We start from the raw sequence: 19,307 nt of genomic DNA on the forward strand, positions 1-19,307 counted from the left end.
TATATTCTGTAATGATTTAATCAAGCTAAGCAGCATATCCACCACTTCTTACAGGTGCTCATAGTAGGGAGAATGTTTACCATATAATCTTTTAGCAATTATGAAATATATATACAAAGAAATAGGGCAAACCTTTGGAACATTCTTTCTGCCTTACTGAAATTTTGAAAGCTTTAGCCAACATCATTACTCCTGCAATCCACAACCCCATCCTCAGGCAATCATCATATTCACTCTATTTCTAGGAGTCAAACTATTTTAAATTCCACATTGTCTTATCATTTTGTATTTTATTATTTCCCTTAGAAGCCTGTTTGTTTTCTAATGAGAGACAGAAATGGAAAGACCTGTATGGGACCAGAGGTGGGAAGAAACTGGGAGGAGCAGAAGAAGTGAAAATAGTAATCAGGATACATTAGGTGAGAAAAAATCTACTGCAATGGAAAGGAAAAAATTCTTCATATAAATGATCCTGGAATATGGCTAGTTCTCAGTATCTGTGTGTTAAACATTGAGGGATTCTACCAAAGACAGAGAAAAATCATTTATGAAAATCACTATATATTGCTTTAAAATATATAAATATTTTCTCATTATGCTGTGAACAACACTGTATTATATGCTGTACATACATACAGTGGTAATATATTTTATGTTGTATTATGCAGTGACATATATATGTGTATATATATATGGATATATATATATATATACAGTTGCACTATATAAGATGTTGTATCCACACAGTGAAATCTATTATATGTTGTACATATAGAGTGGCACACAAATGCACACACACACACACACTCACACTTATGCACACACACACACATACACCATGGCACAATATTACACGTTGCTATATATACCAGCATTATATTATATGTTGTATATGTACAGCAACATTATATTAGATTTTATATATATGCAGTGGTATCATATTATATGATGTATATTACAGTGCCTCTATATTATATATTGTATATATAGAGTGACACTATAATATATATTGTAGGTAATCTAGGAATGACATGTTATAGATGGGGGAAGATGCATAGATAAATGAAAATATTACATGAATTGATGTAAGAAATATAAAATTCTACAGATTTGGGAATTCCAAAGGGGGTCCTAGAATCAATCTTCTATGAATGGCAAAGTAACTAGATTTATTTTCTATTAGTTATGTTAATGTTGCGTAATATATCCTAGGTTCATCCACAGTGCAATGAATAGTACATATAAAAACTGAAATCAGAATCTTTAAGAGATTGTCAGCATGAACTTATTAATTGTACCATTATTTGCCACAGTAATGATACAGAACCAGCCTCAGTATCTATCAATAGAAGAGTGAATAAAGCAAATATATAAATTTCAGCCTAAAGAGGAAGGAAACTCAGTTATGTGTACGTCCTTTCCTGTTTGATTATAATTCAGGATTTTCTATGAATTGCAAACTACAAATGATGGCTTAATACGTGAAGGAATGTCAGCAAATTCTAAAGTAAAGAGTCCATCAGTTTTAAGAGAATATTCACCTTCGTCTGGAACTAGTTTTTTGTTTCTCAAGACAATGTTACTCTGTGTAGCCCTGGGTGCCGTGGAATAATTCTTTGGTATATTGTAAATATTTGTTACCTGAATTGGTTCAATAAAAAGCTGACAGGTTGGTAGACAGGCCAAGAAATATAGGTGTGACAACCAAACTAATGAGGCTGAGATGAAGAGGGTGAAGTCAGAAGAAGCCATCAGACACAGAGGAAGCAGGATATGTAGAAAATGAGGTAACAAACCAGGAGCCAAATTCCAGAGGGTAGATAAGAAACATGGGATAACTTAAATGTAAGAGTTAGGTAGTAATAGGCTTGAGCTATTAGCCAATCATTTACATTTAATATTAAGTTTCTGAGCAGTTATTTGGAAGCATTGCTGGGATTGAAAAAAATCTGCCTAGACCTAGCTGTACTGAAACTTACTCTATAGAACAGGATCGCTTCAAACTCAGAGATTCACCTGCCTCCACCTTCTGAGTATTGGGAATCAAAGTGTGTTCCTCCATTACCCAGCTATAATGCATCAATTTTATAATCAGGATAGAAGTTCTTTGAATATGCCTTATACAAAGGAAGGAGGGATTAATGTCACCCACAGTCTGAGTAGCAAAGTCAAGTTAATTATAAGAGCACACAGGATAAAAACTTGAGATCACTACCAGTGCCAGATGTGGGAAACTACGCTAAGAATTATCGCTCAAAAGGGTGCCAGAAATCCCTAAAGCAACATAGACTATATTACTCTTGATGGCACACTAGAATACATGGTAGGAGACTATTGTAAAACAACACATACTTTGGTTGTAGAACACAGAAAAATCAATGTCAAAATGAAGTGAAAGCTTCCTCTCTGCCAAAGAGAAGATGCTTGATAGGCATCTGGTAGAGAAAGTCATTAGGTCATTAGGAGTAGTCATGGTATCAAAGAAAATGGCACTATTAGGAGGTGTGGCCTTGTTGGAGTAGGCATTGTCATGTTGGATGAAATGTGTCATTGTAGAGGCAGATTTTGAGTTCTCATAAACGATCAAGTCACCCCCAGTGCCCCAACTGCCTCTAAACTCCAATACCATGTCTGTCTGTCTGTATGCCACCATGACACACCATGATAATTGACTGAAAATGAAACTACCCCAACTAAATGCTTTTTATTTGTAAGAGGTTTTTTTTGTTTGTTTGTTTTTTTTTTTTTTTTTATAAAATCATGCTGTCTCTTCATCGCAGTTGATAACCTAACACAGAAGTTTTTTCCCAGTGGTAGATTTTGAATGCTATAATTTTGACCTAACTGGCAAGATCTACCAGTACTATGGGTACAATAGTGGAGACTATTACTGAGTAACAATTCTTTATGGTTAGATTATGGGTTTGATCCACAAGAGGGGAGGCAGAGGCAGGCGGATCTCTGAGTTCGAGACCAGCCTGGTCTACAAGAGCTAGTTCCAGGACAGGCTCCAAAAAAAGCCCACAGAGAAACCCTGTCTCGAAAAAAAACAAAAAACAAAAAAAAACAAAAACAAAAACAAAAACACACAAGAGGGGAGGCATACCTGATACCAGAGATCCCCATGTCTAATGGGGAGATCATATACCCTAGGAGAACACTTACTACTATTGTTTGCTAGATAGATGTGATATAAAACTTTCTAAATATTGAATCTTGTGACTATAGATAGATGTAACTCTTATCCTGGATCAGAGAACTGGCTTGCTTCTCCAGCAAATAATATTGAATACAAAGACCCAGGGTTGCTCAAGCTTCAGAGAGAATAAGTAAATAAACGATGATTATCTATGACCAGAATACCCTGAATATACTCTGTGTCACTTGAGAATAAATGACGAAATAAAACATTCACATCACCCCTTCCAAAGCTCAGGAATATCACAGAACGGACGAAAAGAATGTTAGGGCCAGATGATGTAGGACAGGACTGTAAGACTCCCTATGGTTATGAGAGGGTCACTGAAATCAGGAACTTTCTTTTTTTGGGGGTGGGGGGGGGTTGAGACAGGGTTTCTCTGTGGCTTTGAAACTTGTCTTGGAACTAGCTCTTGTAGACCAGGCTGGCCTTGAACTCACAGAGATCTGCCTGCCTCTGCCTCCAGAGTGCTGGGATTAAAGGTGTGTGCCACCACCACCCAGCTGAAATCAGGAACTCTTAGCAGGTATAGTTTCCTGCGCTAGGGTTCACAAGACAGGGCTTGTAAACATTCAGTCATAGATGTTACATCCATCAGATAAAAATATTCTCCTCAACCTCAAAGAAGCTATCATTTACTGTTGTGCATGAGAGATTTTACTTAGCTGGTATTGCATCACCCAATAAATATAGAAGAGGAAAAAAGTAGAGAAATTTAGAATTATTTCTACAAGTTAATTTCATGGAAAGAAAGATACTATTGTAGCTGAGAAACTATTGGGTGCTGATAGGTGCTGAGAAATGGGGACGTCTTTTTATTTTTCTCCAGTGGTGTAGCTATTGGTGATTCCACCAAGCTTCAGCAGATTGCCTCACAGTCTTCCTTACAGACAGAACCTTGGTCAAAGGTATGAATCACAACACACACACACACACACACACACACACACACACACACACACACACACTAAAATAATGATGGAAAGGAGAATTACAAGGAAGAGGGGAAATTGATGGGGAAAGGAAGAGAATAGGAGTTACAATGGAAGGTGAGTATTCTCAAAATGGACTGTATATATTTAGGAAACTGTCAAAGACTAACTTTATTTTTTTAAAGGGGGAAAATCCAATGAAAATTAAATATGAACTAGAATGTGTGGGTGATACATTGTAAACAAGTCTGTGAAAGAAGGTGGGTTTCAACATAGTAAACTTTCAAAACTATCCAGACAGTGGAATTAAGGGAGGACCCTGGGTACCAGAATGAATGCCGCTTCACTTGATTAACATCCACTTGAACTTTTTTATGCCAATTACATGGTTCCTTATAAAGGTCTCCCACTGAGATAGTGAAAACTCTCATTCCGTGCTTGTCTGGTCTACAAAACAAGTATGCTTTGGCTGGGAAAAGCCAAAAGCTTTCAGAAACAAATATTCTTACAAGCCTCGTCTGTCGGACCCTCGGCCAGAAGAAGCTGGCCAGAGGCCACTTACGACCTCAAGGGGGAGGAATGCATTCTTGTCTCTGTTAGAGAAATACAAAGGGAATCCAGTAATGAATGGAGCTTGCACAGTACCCAGGAACCCTAAGACCTTTTGGACAAGAGTTTTAAATGCCACTAGATGTACGAAATGCTCTTCTTAGAACCAGAACTGTGACATTTCCTGGAGGCCTGACGGCCTTTGGGAATAGCCTCTTTACTTCTCTTTACAATTCCCTAGTCTGTCTGATCTTCTAGGATCCATGAGTCCCCAAAAGCCTCTCTAGGTTTTCAAACATGAAAACAACTAAACACAATGAATGCCCAGCCTTCTCAAATTGGAGAGCAATAACAGAGAAACTTTGAAAACAACTTTGGCAAATGACCATAAATTAGTTTCTAATTTCACTTTGCATTGAGCAAAACCATGACTATAAAGGGCTATAAGGTCAAGAGAAGATAGTTGCCATGGACCAGAGCCGGAGTTGCAACCTGTAACTATATCACCCAAGAAACACAGAAGAGGACTGAGGCAGAGAAAATGAGAGTTATTTCCACAAGTTCATCAGTGTGCAGGCCATGTGGACTCTGGGAAGACTGAGAGGGAGAGGGTACAGAAAACTAGAAGTTTTCCTCTCTGCATTTCAAGTACAAAGTATGCAATATTCCACTGGACACTGATAATTCATCCAGGATTATGATCCCCAAAGAATCAACATCTAATTTCTAGGCTAAAAGCAAATGTCTTAATTATAAAAATAATTATAGAAATAAGCTCCCCCTCTCACATTATCACAGAGAAAATATTTTACTTGGTCTAATTAAGAAAAGATCATATTCTTCTTCTGACTTTTCATGGTATTTATATGATGGTTGTTGTGCATATTTCTCGGTTGTGTTAAATCTTTTCCCCCAGTTAAATTATATTCTCCATATACTTATGTGGCATCACATTTTTTCCTTATGAACCAGGCTGAACCATCATATGGCAACATTCTCTTCAAAGCCAAAGGCTCCATCGTTCATTGTTTGGGAGGTGAGACTTTTTGTAGTTGATATTAAATTGCAGAGGAGGTGCAGAAGAGAAGAGTGGAATAAGGCAAGGGAAATGATGTCTGTTTCTACAAATTAATTTCACATGAGAAAAAATGGCATCTTTGTGGACAGCCAGTGGAGGGGGAGAGGAGTAGTAGATAGTCTCACAGTGATTCACTCTGATATCAGCTCATGGAAATAAAAGGTCACACTCACAGAAATACAACAACAATGAAAGAAACAGAAGCCACGAATTTGTGAGAGAGCAATGGGGTGGGGGAAAAGCAGTACAGTGAAAACTGGGGTAAATAAAAGGGTAAAATGATGTGACAGTATTATAATTTCAAAAATTAAAAGTGTTTCTTTAAAAGAATGTCTCTTTGGCACTAATGTTTCTGCCATAAGCTTTGAAGACAAAGTTTAAGGGGTGGAGAGGGACTTGGGGGTGAATCTCTGAGTACTGCTCTGCCATCTAGAGCTTATTCCAGTGAGGTCTAGAGTTGGGAATATTAGCATAATTTGTATCCAAGGAAAGGTTGGGCAAAGGGTTGACTCTACATTTCTACTCTGATGAGACATGACTTCACCTCCTTTTGACAAATTCACTCACAGTATATATCAACTACCTTGTCCATGCTATCACATGAGCATCAGGAGACAGAATGTCCAGTTGCCAAGTATTTACTTCTTCCTTTAGTTCTAAGGGTGAGACTGACAAGCTGCAACAGTGCACAGGTTCTCACTATGTTATCCAAGGCTTGCAAGCCTCTTTTCAAGAGCCTCATGGGCAATTTCAGTTGTTGCTATTATTTTAAACACATCCACACGTAAAGGGGAGGCTCATGGTACCACTTGGTGTACTGCAAGGCTTGATGGATTTCTGTAGCTGAGGGTTTTATGCATAACCTTGATTACATCCATATTAATGGCTATAGCAAATCAATTCCCCACCATCTATTTACTACGCTTGATTATTTTAACCCAGAAAGCAAAAGTACACAGCAAAAGCAAAATTTTAAACTGAAAAGAGAAAAAGTAGGAATCCCCAAGGCTGTTACAGTATGACTGGCTCTCATTTGCAAAGGGTCGACTCTCACAGGTCATAACACACTTCCAGGTTTACCCTTGCTGAGAGGTATTGACTTTCACTCATTCTTATCATTCTAGAAAGACATGTCCAAAGACTCCCTTTTCCCATAGTACTGCACTTCAAATGAGAAACACTAGCGAAGAAGAGAAGAACACAGATAAACTCCTTGTGTAACCAGCAGTCACACATACGATTATTTTCCTAAAACAAGCCATATTGTCTTTATTCGTCCTTCGCAGAAATTTGTGGTGTATCATTTACAAAACAGGAGAACAAACTGCAATTAAGTTAAATATTAGTAGCTAATTTTGTTATGCAAAATGAAAATAAAGCTTTATAGTCCTGCATCTCCAAAATTTCGTGATAGGGATTCTAGTTCCATTATGGGGCATCTCAGTAACTCAGGAAGATATTTTTTATAGTAATGAAAGCAGGAGTCAGCCATAAAGTGAGAGGAGGGAACCTAAAGGGAAAGGAAGAGGGCCAGTACTCCTCATGGGCCTTGGCTGTGTTGGTTGCAAAAGTAGCAGTAGCCCTAGCCTTCGAGATAGCCATGGCAGGCATGGAGCCAGAACTGTGATCACCCCACAGCAGTGCCCTCCTACTGTTCTCTAATGTCCACCAAATGTCCACCAAAATACTGCTACACTTGTATTTCAGACTTTCCTAGCCAGCATCTACATGGCACATTGACAGGGTCCATCAGCTGAGAATTCTGCATGGATTCAGCATCAGTACGGATCTGACACTGTCCCAAGTCTTAAAGATAACATGACCAGAATAACATTATCAACACTTTAATATGAAAACAGACCCTGAAAAAAAGTGTTTGGGAAACCGAAACAATACAATGAACAAAACATAAGTCACGTTGAACCAAATCTGCTAAACTCCAAGCTGTTCAAAATAAAGACATGCTTTTCAATACCATGTTTCCTCTCCTCTATTACTGATGGTGCCATATTCCAAAGTTCTACTCTTACATGCACAAAATAAGCCAAAATACAGAGACTGAATTCCTTAACAGTATAATCGAACTCACATAACCTCCCGTAACGTCTATTTTAACCATGACATTTAGGGGGTTTCTAGAAATTTTACAGTAACAGAGCATCTCTCAGCTTCAGTTTACCTGGTTGGGTGAGATAACTAACCACATATGCACAGAAAACACCCACCTTGCAGCTGTTAGTTCTGATCTAGATTTTAACGCTCTTTCTGCTCTCTATCATTTCCCAAAGACTGATTAGAGGGTCGGCAGGTGGAGTGGGACATAAACGCAGGGCGCAGTCATGAGCTATCCACATAGTGGAATTGTCACTACGAGAAAAAGAATGCACTTACTTCCTGCCAAATGATAATCTTCACCGGAGCCCCAGCAAGAGCCCCAGAAGCAAGGCTCCTGAGAGCTCTTTGCTCTCCTGGGCTTCTCTTTCTTCTCAGGTTTGTTGTGCTGTGCTCACTATCCCCAGCTGCTGCCAACTAGATACTCAGCCACCTGGGTGGTTCCACAGTCACAGACCCAGAGACCACCTACAGACAGATACCCAACACGCCTGGTAGCTGTTTTTGTTTCCTTCGCTTTCCCCCTCCCTTCTCTTGGCCACTCCCCCACCCTCTAGCCTGGCCAGCCTGTGACTCTAGAAGCCTAATAAGCGTGGGCGGGTGATATTGACAGAGACCCAGCTGCAGAGGCAATAACAGCTGTAGCAGTGGCTTTGCATCCTCCTGCAGCCTGGGAAGGAGCCAGTCAGACAAACGGGAGTGGGATTTAGTGAAGAGAGAGCGAGAGAAAACACTGGGCAAGGAGGTGAAGGATTCAAAACCTGGGAGAACAAGAGCAGGGTGCGGCTGACTTGTGTTTGTGTGCCCCTGGAGTGTGTGAAAAGGGGAAAGAGACAGTGGAGGAGGACAGCAAACTCAGAGTCCTGGCTTTCAGGAAACTTTCCCTGCCATGCTTTGATTGCCAGTAGAACATAATGGGCTCAATGTTAGCCTGTGACAGACTGCCAGCCTTCAGCATGGAAACCTGAACATTACTGTGGATGCTGTTCTGTGTAGGTGTGCAGCTGCTTAAGAAAGACTTGATTGGCTGAGGACACTAAGAGAGAGATACATAGATCTAATCTACATGGGAAGTAGAAAAAGACAAGATCTCCTGAGTACATTGGAATTGTGGGGACCTTGGGGGAGGGCTGAAGGGGAGGGGAGAGGCAGGGAGGGGAGCAGAGAAAAACGTAGAGCTCAATAAAAATCAATAATAAATAAATAAAAACGTCTAAAAAAAGAGATAAAGACTTGATTGGAAGACTAAGAGCACCGTGTATTTGAGTCCCTCGCTGGCTAGTGGAATAGGAAGTGCGGAAGAAACTTATCTGTGTTTTCAAAACGTGGCGTGCTCTACATCTTGGTTTGAGGAATATAGCGAAGATGTTCTAGACTGTTTTTTTTTTTTTTTTAAAACCAGGGCAGAGATGGAAAGATTTTTAACATAGCATAGACCATTCATTGTATAATCTTATTTTTTTCATATTTATCATAACATTCTATTCAAAACTTGATCAGCATACCTTTATGAGTAAAACCATTTTATGGAATTTAACCCAGTACTATTGTCATACCTAAAAGATGGAAGTCGCAATTTTGCAATGCCAAACATCCATTTGATTTTATTCCTCAAATCCGGCACATGGATTTCTAGCTTCTCTTGCCCAGGTTTCATAGTGTCACAGCAAATACATTTCCTAATGCAGACAGCTTTTCTTTGGACAGTCTTCCACTCTCACCAAAGTGACTTTGGTGTGTCTTTTAGTACATTCAAACATAAGGTAAGTCTAACAATGCTGATTTAAAAATTCTCAGACATAGGCAAACACCATATGGAAAATTATTGTTGTAGAAGCACATGTGTGCGTGTGTGTGTTGTGTCTGTGTGTGTGTGTAAAGGGAGTTTGAATGGAATTATCCTATAATGGAGAGAAAATGTCTTCCTCAAGTATCATAAGCTTTCATAATGCACAGTGGTGACTATGGGCTACCAATATTTAAGTTGTCCATCAGGTTCTATAGACACAATTCCCAACTTTATAGACCAAGGTTATTTCTTTTGGTTGCCCCTCAGAATTTGATTGCAGATTTTATTGCTGAAGACACCACATACTTGAATCAGGATATGCTCTGGGACAATGGTCTTTAATCCTGTTACTTTTATTATTTTTAATAAAACGATTATTGGCCAGTAGCAAGGCAGGAAGTGTAGGTGGAGCAACCAGGCAGGAAGTAGAGGTGGGGCAACGAGAACAGGAGAATTCTGGGAAGAGGAAACGGCAGTCTGTAGTCATCACCCAGATGTAGAGGATGCAGATGAAAATGCCTTGCTGATGAAAGGAACCAAGCCACATGGCTAACACAGACAAGAATTATGGGTTAATATGTGAGAATTACTTAATAAGAAGCCTGAGCTAATAGGTCAACCAGTTTATGTTAGTGTAGACCTCTGTGTATTTCTTTGGGACTGAACAGCTGCAGGATCAGGAAGGACAGAAACCTCGGTCAACAGAAACAAATCTGGTATTGACCTTGGAAGTTTTGTTCCTACTGGTTAGCTTTAATAGTGCTGGAGGGTCCTATGTAAACCCTCCAAGCTACAAGAATAACTGTCTGGGTGTCTGGGCAAGATATATATTCTTTTGTATAGTGGTACAAATGGCACAAGTGTTACTGGAAAATGCAACCACTTTATGATTGGACATAGAATCCAATCCACAAGACAGAAATTATACCTGGCATTGTTAACTGGGCCCCATACCAATTTCCAGTTAGATCACAGTATCCTAGAAGAGAACTATTATTATTTTATTATGCCAAATGGGCATAGTAATAAACTACACTCTAAGTTCCTGTCTTTACAAACATAGATTAGTGCTTTTCTCAACCCTCATCAAAGAAATCCGTGACTTACAACTACTGTTCAACGCACAGAGTATAGGAGAATTTGGAGTACTTTTCTTTAAAAGGGGTAGGTATCATGTCCCCTCCTGCTACAGCTCAGGAATCATTATGGGAAAGGGGCAGAAATAAAAGATTCAGAAGTGGTGGACATCTGCAATGGAATACTCTTTGTCAATATATTACAAGACTGTGATACACGTGAGTGCACAGTACTTAACTTAAATGGCAAGACTTTTACAAGATCAAGGCAACCAAAATCCAAGAACAGTTATGGGAGGAACTCAAGAAACTTACTTCTATCTGAGAAGTGATGGAGGATTGATGGTGATTTGGAGAAACCCCCTGTAATATTGTCATGCTCATATAAGGCAGCACAGAATGGACCAACAGGATTAAGAAAAAAGACAGATGACAGAGAGAAGAACATGAAATGTGAATGGTAAGTTGTTGGAAGTGGAAAATGAGGCATTAGAGGGTAAACAGTGAGGTGTGTACTTGCTCAAAACAAAATTTGCATGAAATTCTCAAAAAATACTAACCCCTCAATATCGCAAAGGTTAAATAAGTTGCTTGATAGGAGCATAAACAAGGACAATTCTCTATATTGTGTGAAAAGCAGGCAGCTGCAAACTTGTGAATCGAAAAATCAAGTAAAATAGAAACACTTTGTACGGGATCTATATTGCCACATAGAAACTTTTACTTGTTCTAAAACAAACACTCTGCTAACACTGTCAGATAATGGTACTATCTGAAATATTCATACATGTATTATATTCTTAGGAATATGTTAAATCATCTTTCCATTTTTCTTAGCAAACAGAAATGTAAAAAGTAGACTTGGATATACATCTTTTTTTGGACCTTATCTTGTTAAAATATAAAATGAGACATGTTATTATATTTTCTAAGTTACTTTTCTTCAGCATATATTAAAAATACAGAATCTGTGGAACTATGTGCTTTGCCTTATCAAAAAAAGCATACTATTTTAAATAATCCCTGAAATGAGAACAGTACTTTTCTTATATCCCCTATAAACAAAGGCTGTTTCTTATAATATAAACATGTCAGTATCAGAAATGCAGATGTATCCGGACTTCTTTTTGATCTGTCTTACCACCCCAGAATTTATATATCTGTGTGTAGAAATAATCACAACAAAATATCAATTAACTCTATCAAATGCAAGTATATTCTTATTTCAAAATTATGCCTCAGACTTCACCATTCTTGTCTTCTGTAACTTCACCTGAATTTATTGGTATCCTTATGTATTTAGAACTTATTTTGTATATTTTAAGAAGTCATAAGGAAGTATATTATATCTGTTTCCCTAAAATAACATAAAAAATGTGTAGACATTTACAGTGTAAATGGAAATTTCCCATCTGTGCGGAGAGTTATTTCCTGAAGGGGTACAGATTATCTATAAATAATGATACAAATAATGGGCATGAGAAATTTACTTTTGAGTTGCTATTCAGGATTGTTCAGGAAAGTCCCTCAGTAGTATATACTATTTTTGTTGTCATTGGCTGTCTCCCAGAAGTGGAACATAAGTCTCTAATGCTGGGAATATCATATACTTTAGAAACAAGACCGGGGAGCTCCCTGCTGGATCTGACATGAAAGCGTTTTTGCTGAGGACTAGCTTTCACAGTCCCATAGTTGTTGCACAGGCTCCCAACTGAGCGAAGCAACCAATAGTCCTACACAGGTGTGATGCCTGTGAGATATAACAATGTCCAACATTGGAGGATAAACCTAAGAGTGCAATAGCGCATGCACAGCCTAGTGATAATAAACAGCTCTTTAACTGGACTTCAGACCCATCCAACAAGAAGGGAATCATGCTTGGTACTTAGACCATAGGCAGCTACAGAGGTCTTGGGCAGTCATGCCTCTGGGAGGAGACTCTACGAATACCACTTTACTAAATGAGTATAATTCATAACTGCATTATTAATGTGTATCCTTATACCAATAGGTAAATGTACGTCTCATTTGTTATCAAAGAAATGTCTCTTTTCAACAGACAGAGACCATTAGAGAAGAAATAACCAATCAAACTGAAGAGAACAAGTGACTTTTTTGTGCCTAACCCCAACTGATAAACCTATAGCACAACTCCTGAATCCAAATCTCAAGAATCATAACAGAAGAAGGGATGGGAAGATTGTAAGAGCCAGAAGAAGTTTTCTTTGAGATTTTGTCTCCTAGACATGCTAGAGAAGCTACACCCATGAAGTTTCCCCAAGATGACTGTCTGTACAAGACAGGAATCCCATCCACATCAATAGACTTGCTAACAAGGATGAGGGAAATCTCATGGGGCTCTAACCTTAGCCAAAGAACTTCAGTCAATTACAGAAAGTTGAGAGTGGGAGACTATTGCCTTGTCCAGGGAATAGTTCCCAGGTTGTTAATCCAATACCAAATGGTCAATCCTAAAATCACAAAAAAAACCAAGTTATTATAAGAACTGAGAAGGTTGCAAACATATACTTAGTAGTATATATATTCACAGTTTAAAGTAGATACCATATATTTGAGAGGAGGGAGAGAGGGACAATGAGAGATGTATATGGGAAGATTTGGAGGGAGAAAAAGATGTGATTACATTTTAATTAAAAACACATTTTAAAAAGAGTTAATTTTGTGATCAATAGTCTCTTTTCCATCTAAACTTTTGCTGCCACTCCTAACAACCTTTACATCAGGTGCAAGAAAGATCCAACAGAAGACCTCTGACTTCTGTCCCTAACAGAGGATTCTTTTCTCCATACATCAGCTACTGAGTATCAAAACCATTCTTTTGCTGCCGCCCTTAGTTGTTTTTCAAAGACTGAAGGTACCATGTGTTTGATTAGAGGATTTGGAGGATCTGAGTTGGATCTCTCCTAAAGACTAACTTTCATAGTAGTAGGAGATCCTATGTAATCTGCCAAGAGAGGGAAATACCCAATAGTCCTGTCCAACTGTGTTTTCTATGAATCACAATGGTTTCGCTCAAATCTAAGTGTACTTAAAATCCTATCTCCAGGAGAGACACTGTATCTGGAACTGGAAACCTACCCAACTACTCAAGGCTAGTGAGGTCGTTGATCACAAAGGAGAACCTATTTCACACTAATCCAGCATAGTTCCTAAATACAGTCTAAATATGTGTCCTTATACCCTCAGATAAATATGTCTCTTAATCCTAATAAAAGAAACTTGTCTTTGTAAGAGATAGAAACAATTATAGAAAGTCACAACTCAATAAATGCAGAGAACAACTGTTTGTGGGGTTCCAAGCTCCCATAGGATACACCCACAATGCAACTCTTGCCCCTCAGGCTCAGGGAATATACTAGAAAGGGGGCGGGGAAAGCTTGCAAGAGCCAGGGAACCAGTAGTTCTGAGGTCAAATCTCCTAAAAGCAACAGGGAAATGACATCTTTGATACCTATGCAATATGTCTGACTAAATAGGTCCTGAACATAGCTACTCCAATAGGTACTCTGTTGTGGAGAAGGAAATCTTACCAGGGCCACTGTTGACAAAGAACTGTCCACAACTAGAAACTTCTGAAAGCAGAAAACATGCTTTTCCATAGAAGTGAATTTCTTAAGTTTGGTGTCCAATATGAAGTGGCAAGCTCTGTATGTAATCATATACATACTAGTAAAGATATTTGGTCTTAGCAAGTTGTATGTGTGTGTATTTATGAATTTATACAAACATACAAATATTTGACAGTAATAGAGGAAAAAAGGGCATGAATCTGAGAGAGAGTAGAATGGGAGTTATATATGGAAACGGTTGGAAGGAGGAAAGGGATCAGGGAAATGATGGAGTCATATTTTTATTAAAAATAAGAAATATGCAATTATTTAAGAAATGATGATGAAAAATGCTGATGGAGATGCAGAAAGTAGAACAGCTCTATATAGTTGATTGGAAAGTAAATTAGTGTAGCTATTGTGAAAAGGTGTATGGAAGTTCTCAGAATATTAAACATAATGTTATTTCTTGGTAAAAATCCAAAGGAATTGAAATTGATACATCATGTATAATTAAGTATGACTCACAGGCTGCTTCGTTTCCTAGCTGCAGAGGTCCAACTATTCACCAATGGATGAAGAAAATTAGGAATATGCACACACTAGAAAGCTACAGGGCCGTAAGAGGAGAACTTTCTGTGATGTGTAGAGCATGAACGATTGCTTGTAACATTATAGGAACTAAGCCACACCCAGAAAGATAATCGCTGGAGTGATCTCATCCATATGTGGAAGCATCAACATTGACTTTAGCAATGGGTTTTGTAGAAGCTGCAGTGGGAGAGGAGGGACACTGAAGATGCCACCCAAAGTGTGCAGGTATTTCAACTATGCTGAAGCAATAAGCTTTCATGACACACTGTACTATATACTAACCAACTCAATGAAATATTGAGTATTTCCTAATTGCCTAGAACATAATTTTAAAATTCTCACTACACACACACTGAGATGTTTATGAAGTGATGGATGTGTTAATTAGTTTGACTATTTTCACAATGCATTCAGATCCCCAAACACTGCAGTGTAACTTCACAAATGTTCTGAATTACTCCCAATTAACAATACAAGAAAGAAGCCGTTTTCTCAACATAAATTGATAGGGGTCCATTCTGCCTAGTCAGCATCCTTTTTATCCTTGTTGAGGGATGATAAAGAATACGTACTGCTTTTGGACTGTTGTCAAAAACCAGGACAATAGCTTTTAAGTGTGAATAAATTATAAATTGTACTATACACACATGTCTTCCTGGGTGTTGGCATTTTGTCTCTTTTTATTTTGAAATGTTGGAGGTTGAATCCACATCCTCACTCATGCTATAGTGACAAGTGCCATACCGCGGAACTACATTGCCTACCACAGAATGTATAATCTTCAGAATTCACAAGACTTTTTCCAAATGCTAATTGATTTTCAAGGTGAAATCTGAAATATCGCTAGGGATGACTTCCATGGTTGAAGACGTTGCAAACAAAGTCATTGTTGATTTCTTATCATGCTTTTTTATGTGCATAGAATTCTATAAACAATTCTATTTATAAGCTTGAGATTCTTGCCATTGCTTCAAGAAAACCTTATCACAATCTTCAGGCATGTCCTATGTTCTGTAGTTGTTGGATGTGGGCCTAACTAGTGAATAAGGCAGTAAAAGTTGTTTGATAGCAGAGAGAATAATGTAAACAGCCTAAATATAAAATTTCATATTTCTCAGATATGAAAGGACAACCTGCTGGCAATTTTAGCTACTTGAATAGCCATATAATAGTTAGGCAGAAACTATACCATTAATCATACATTGGAAAAGATTTTAAACTAATTCCAATTTCACAGAACCCCTAGGATATATAAATAATAATCATGTTATCTCAGAGTTTCCAAAAGTCTTCTAAATGTTGACAAAATCTCTAAAGAAAATTACAAGAAATATAAATTAAATATATAAGTTAGGAAATATATTAAACACTTGAAGGGGTAATTTCTTTTCATCTAGGATTTTTGAGCTGTCTCAAGCCTTCCTTAGCTTTATAATATTGCCTTAATCCTCAGAATCAGACTGCAGCGTACATCAGCCTGTCTGAAGCTCATGTTCAAAGTGTTTCTAACCACAATGCATTCTAGTTTCAATTACATGTCCAACAACCAGCTGCAAGTACTTCCCAGACACACTTGGAAGAGGCCCAAAGGACTCCAAGTGATAAAAATAAAATATAAAACATAATTGATAAGTTGCATCTTGCAACTTATTGGAAGTTCTATTTTCTTTTTTTTTAATTTATTTATTTATTGAGGATTTCTGCCTCCTCCCCGCCACCGCCTCCCATTTCCCTCCCCCTCCCCCGATTAAGTCCCTCTCCCTCATCAGCTTGAAGAGCCATCAGGGTTCCCTGACCTGTGGGAAGTCCAAGGACCGCCCACCTCCATCCAGGTTTAGTAAGTTGAGCATCCAAACCGCCCAGGCCCCCCCAAAGCCAGCACGTGCAGTAGGATCAAAAACCCATTGCCCTTGTTCTTGAGTTCTCTGTAGTCCTCATTGTCCGCTATGTTCAGCAAGTCCGGTTTTATCCCATGCTTTTTCAGACTCAGGCCAGCTGGCCTTGGTGAATTCCCGAAAGGACATCCCCATTGTCTCAGAATGTGGGTGTACCCCTCGCGGTCCTGGGTTCCTTGCTCGTGCTCCCCCTCCTTCTGCTCCTGATTTGGACCTTGAGATTTCTGTCCGGTGTCGTTGCCTATGTATATGTCGAATTGTTGACATGTTCATGCCATGTACAGAAGTCATATTACACCATTAAATCTCCTAACATAACAGTAACTTAAAGACAGCAGAGTTTGTATCTCTCAAAGAGTTAGGGTTTGAGAAGGGCCACAATGTTCCAAAGAATTGAACTTATTCAAATCTGTTGTCTCTCCTTCAGGATTACCCCTGCCTCCAGGATGTCTAATGTGACTGCAAACAAAACATCCCGATACATGATAAAACATTTCTCTTACGTGATTTGGAATTATAAGGTGATGAATTCAGGTAGGCGAGTGTAAGCAGTAGGGTTTTTATTAGTTCTGTTAAATTATTAGTTTTTCAAAATATATATTTGTTTCCATTTACTTTTATTTACTTATTTATCCCTGCATGGGTGTATGTGCATGCATGCACACACACACACACACACACACACACACACACACACACACCTCTGCACACCATGGTATCAGGACACAATTGGTGGGAGTCAGTTTTGTCCTTCCTGTATCTAGGTTCTGGTAACAGAATTCTTGTCATCAAATTAGGTTGCACGTGTGCCTTCTCTTCCCACTGAGTCACTTCAGTGGATCTGTTTCCTTTTCTTCAACAACCTTATTTTGTTTAGATAAAATACCAGCTGAAAACCATTGCTATATTAAATTTTTCAAGGAGATTTCATGGTTAAATCTCCTAACCATATTCTCAGTGAAGCTATGAAACCTCTATAACACTAATGCCATGTATATGGATTGTAACACACCAGACTCATGACAAATGATTCAGTCAAGGAAAGCAAAGGAACACCAAGAGTTCATTATCTTCAGAAAGTGATATTGGTGAGAATCTAGTTGGGTTTCTCTTTATAAAGCTATATGTCTCTCTTTGAAAAAAAAAATTGGTCACAGTGCAACTGGGAAAGCCAGGGTGCTACAAATGGAACATTTTTGAAGAATCTTTAGGCCACCAGAAGTTTAATCCCAATCTTCCCTGTCAACTTCTTTCTCAGTCAATTTAAAATGACAAGAAACATACTCTAGAAACTTTTCATCACAAAGTTTTTGAATTTGGGTTAATAAACATAGTCAAAGATAAAAGGGTTGATTGAAAACAGCTTTTGGAAAATGTTCTTGGAAATAAAACAATTCTTACCTTTGTGGCAATTTTCTCACTTAGTGCTGAGAATTTTAGTTGTCATGTTTTGAATTTTACAAGAGCAATTACAAGGTCTCATGTACATGACATGTACCACAATGTAAGCCAAGTGATGCTGGCATTTGATGACTTTAATAAGATGGTGAAATCATCCAAATACATTGCATGAAATTCTCAAATAATTAGTACAAATGTAAGAAAATGAAGGGTCAAGTGATTACCAGGTAAACAGAAGACAATGCCTTCAAATTCACAAGGATAGGTTCTCTCACCTTCACCCATGAGCACTGTGCACAGAACATTATAGCCACTGTTATAATCTGAAGAATGCCTTCAGAATGTCAGGGAATAAAAACACAGAAGCACATGTACTAAAAATCTCTGAATCATTGGAGGTAAAAAAAAAGAGAAGTTCATAAACAATCTGAAATGACAGACGTCCCCTTTGTGGGGCAGAAATCTGAGGAGCTGCACATCTGAGTCAGCCTCAAGAATCAGGAGGCATCATGACTGTATACTCTCATGAGACATTGGATAACGTCATCCTTTCCATTTTATTGGAAATATATATCATTTCAGATAATAGATCTTGGCTATGGTTTCCCCTCCCTCTACTCCTCCATACTCTTCTCCATCTTCCCTTCCATTCTGACCCACCCCTCGTTTGTCTCTGATTAGAAAAGAATGAGTTTCTAAGAGATAATGATAAAATACAACAAAATAAAATATAACAAGAAAAAATAAAAACCAATGCGTTGTAATTAGACTGGAGAATCAAGCAGAAGGGAAAAAAGTCTACAGGTAGGCAAAAGAATCAGAGAATCATTCCTTCTCCCACTCAGGAATCACATCAAATCACTAAACTGGAAGCCACGATGTATGCACAAAGGAGCAACATAGACCCATGCAGGCACAGTGCATGCTATCTCAGTCTCTGGGAGTTCATAAGAGTTTTAATCATGTTGATTTGCAGGGCCTGGTTTTCTTGGTGTTCTCCATCCATTCTGGCTCCTATTATACTTTTTTCTGCCTCCTCTTTTGCAGAATTTCCTCAGCCCTGGGAGAGGAGGTATTTGATAGAGACATCCTGTTTAGGGCTGAGTGTTCCAA

At 38.4% G+C, this 19,307-nt stretch overlaps 1 protein-coding gene across 1 annotated transcript in view; it reads right to left on the bottom strand.

Moving 5' to 3' along the window:
- The window catches only part of Scn7a (sodium voltage-gated channel alpha subunit 7), a 66,310-nt gene extending 57,909 nt beyond the window's left edge, over positions 1 to 8,401 (bottom strand). The window contains exon 1 of the mRNA XM_026778699.1: positions 8,150 to 8,401. The gene's annotated coding sequence lies outside the window, so the exon portion shown is untranslated. The remainder of the gene's footprint in view (positions 1 to 8,149) is intronic.
- Positions 8,402 to 19,307: the final 10,906 nt, after the last annotated feature.

Source organism: Microtus ochrogaster, chromosome 4 (genome assembly GCF_000317375.1).
Source record: "Microtus ochrogaster isolate Prairie Vole_2 chromosome 4, MicOch1.0, whole genome shotgun sequence".
NCBI classification, from domain to species: domain Eukaryota; kingdom Metazoa; phylum Chordata; class Mammalia; order Rodentia; family Cricetidae; genus Microtus; species Microtus ochrogaster.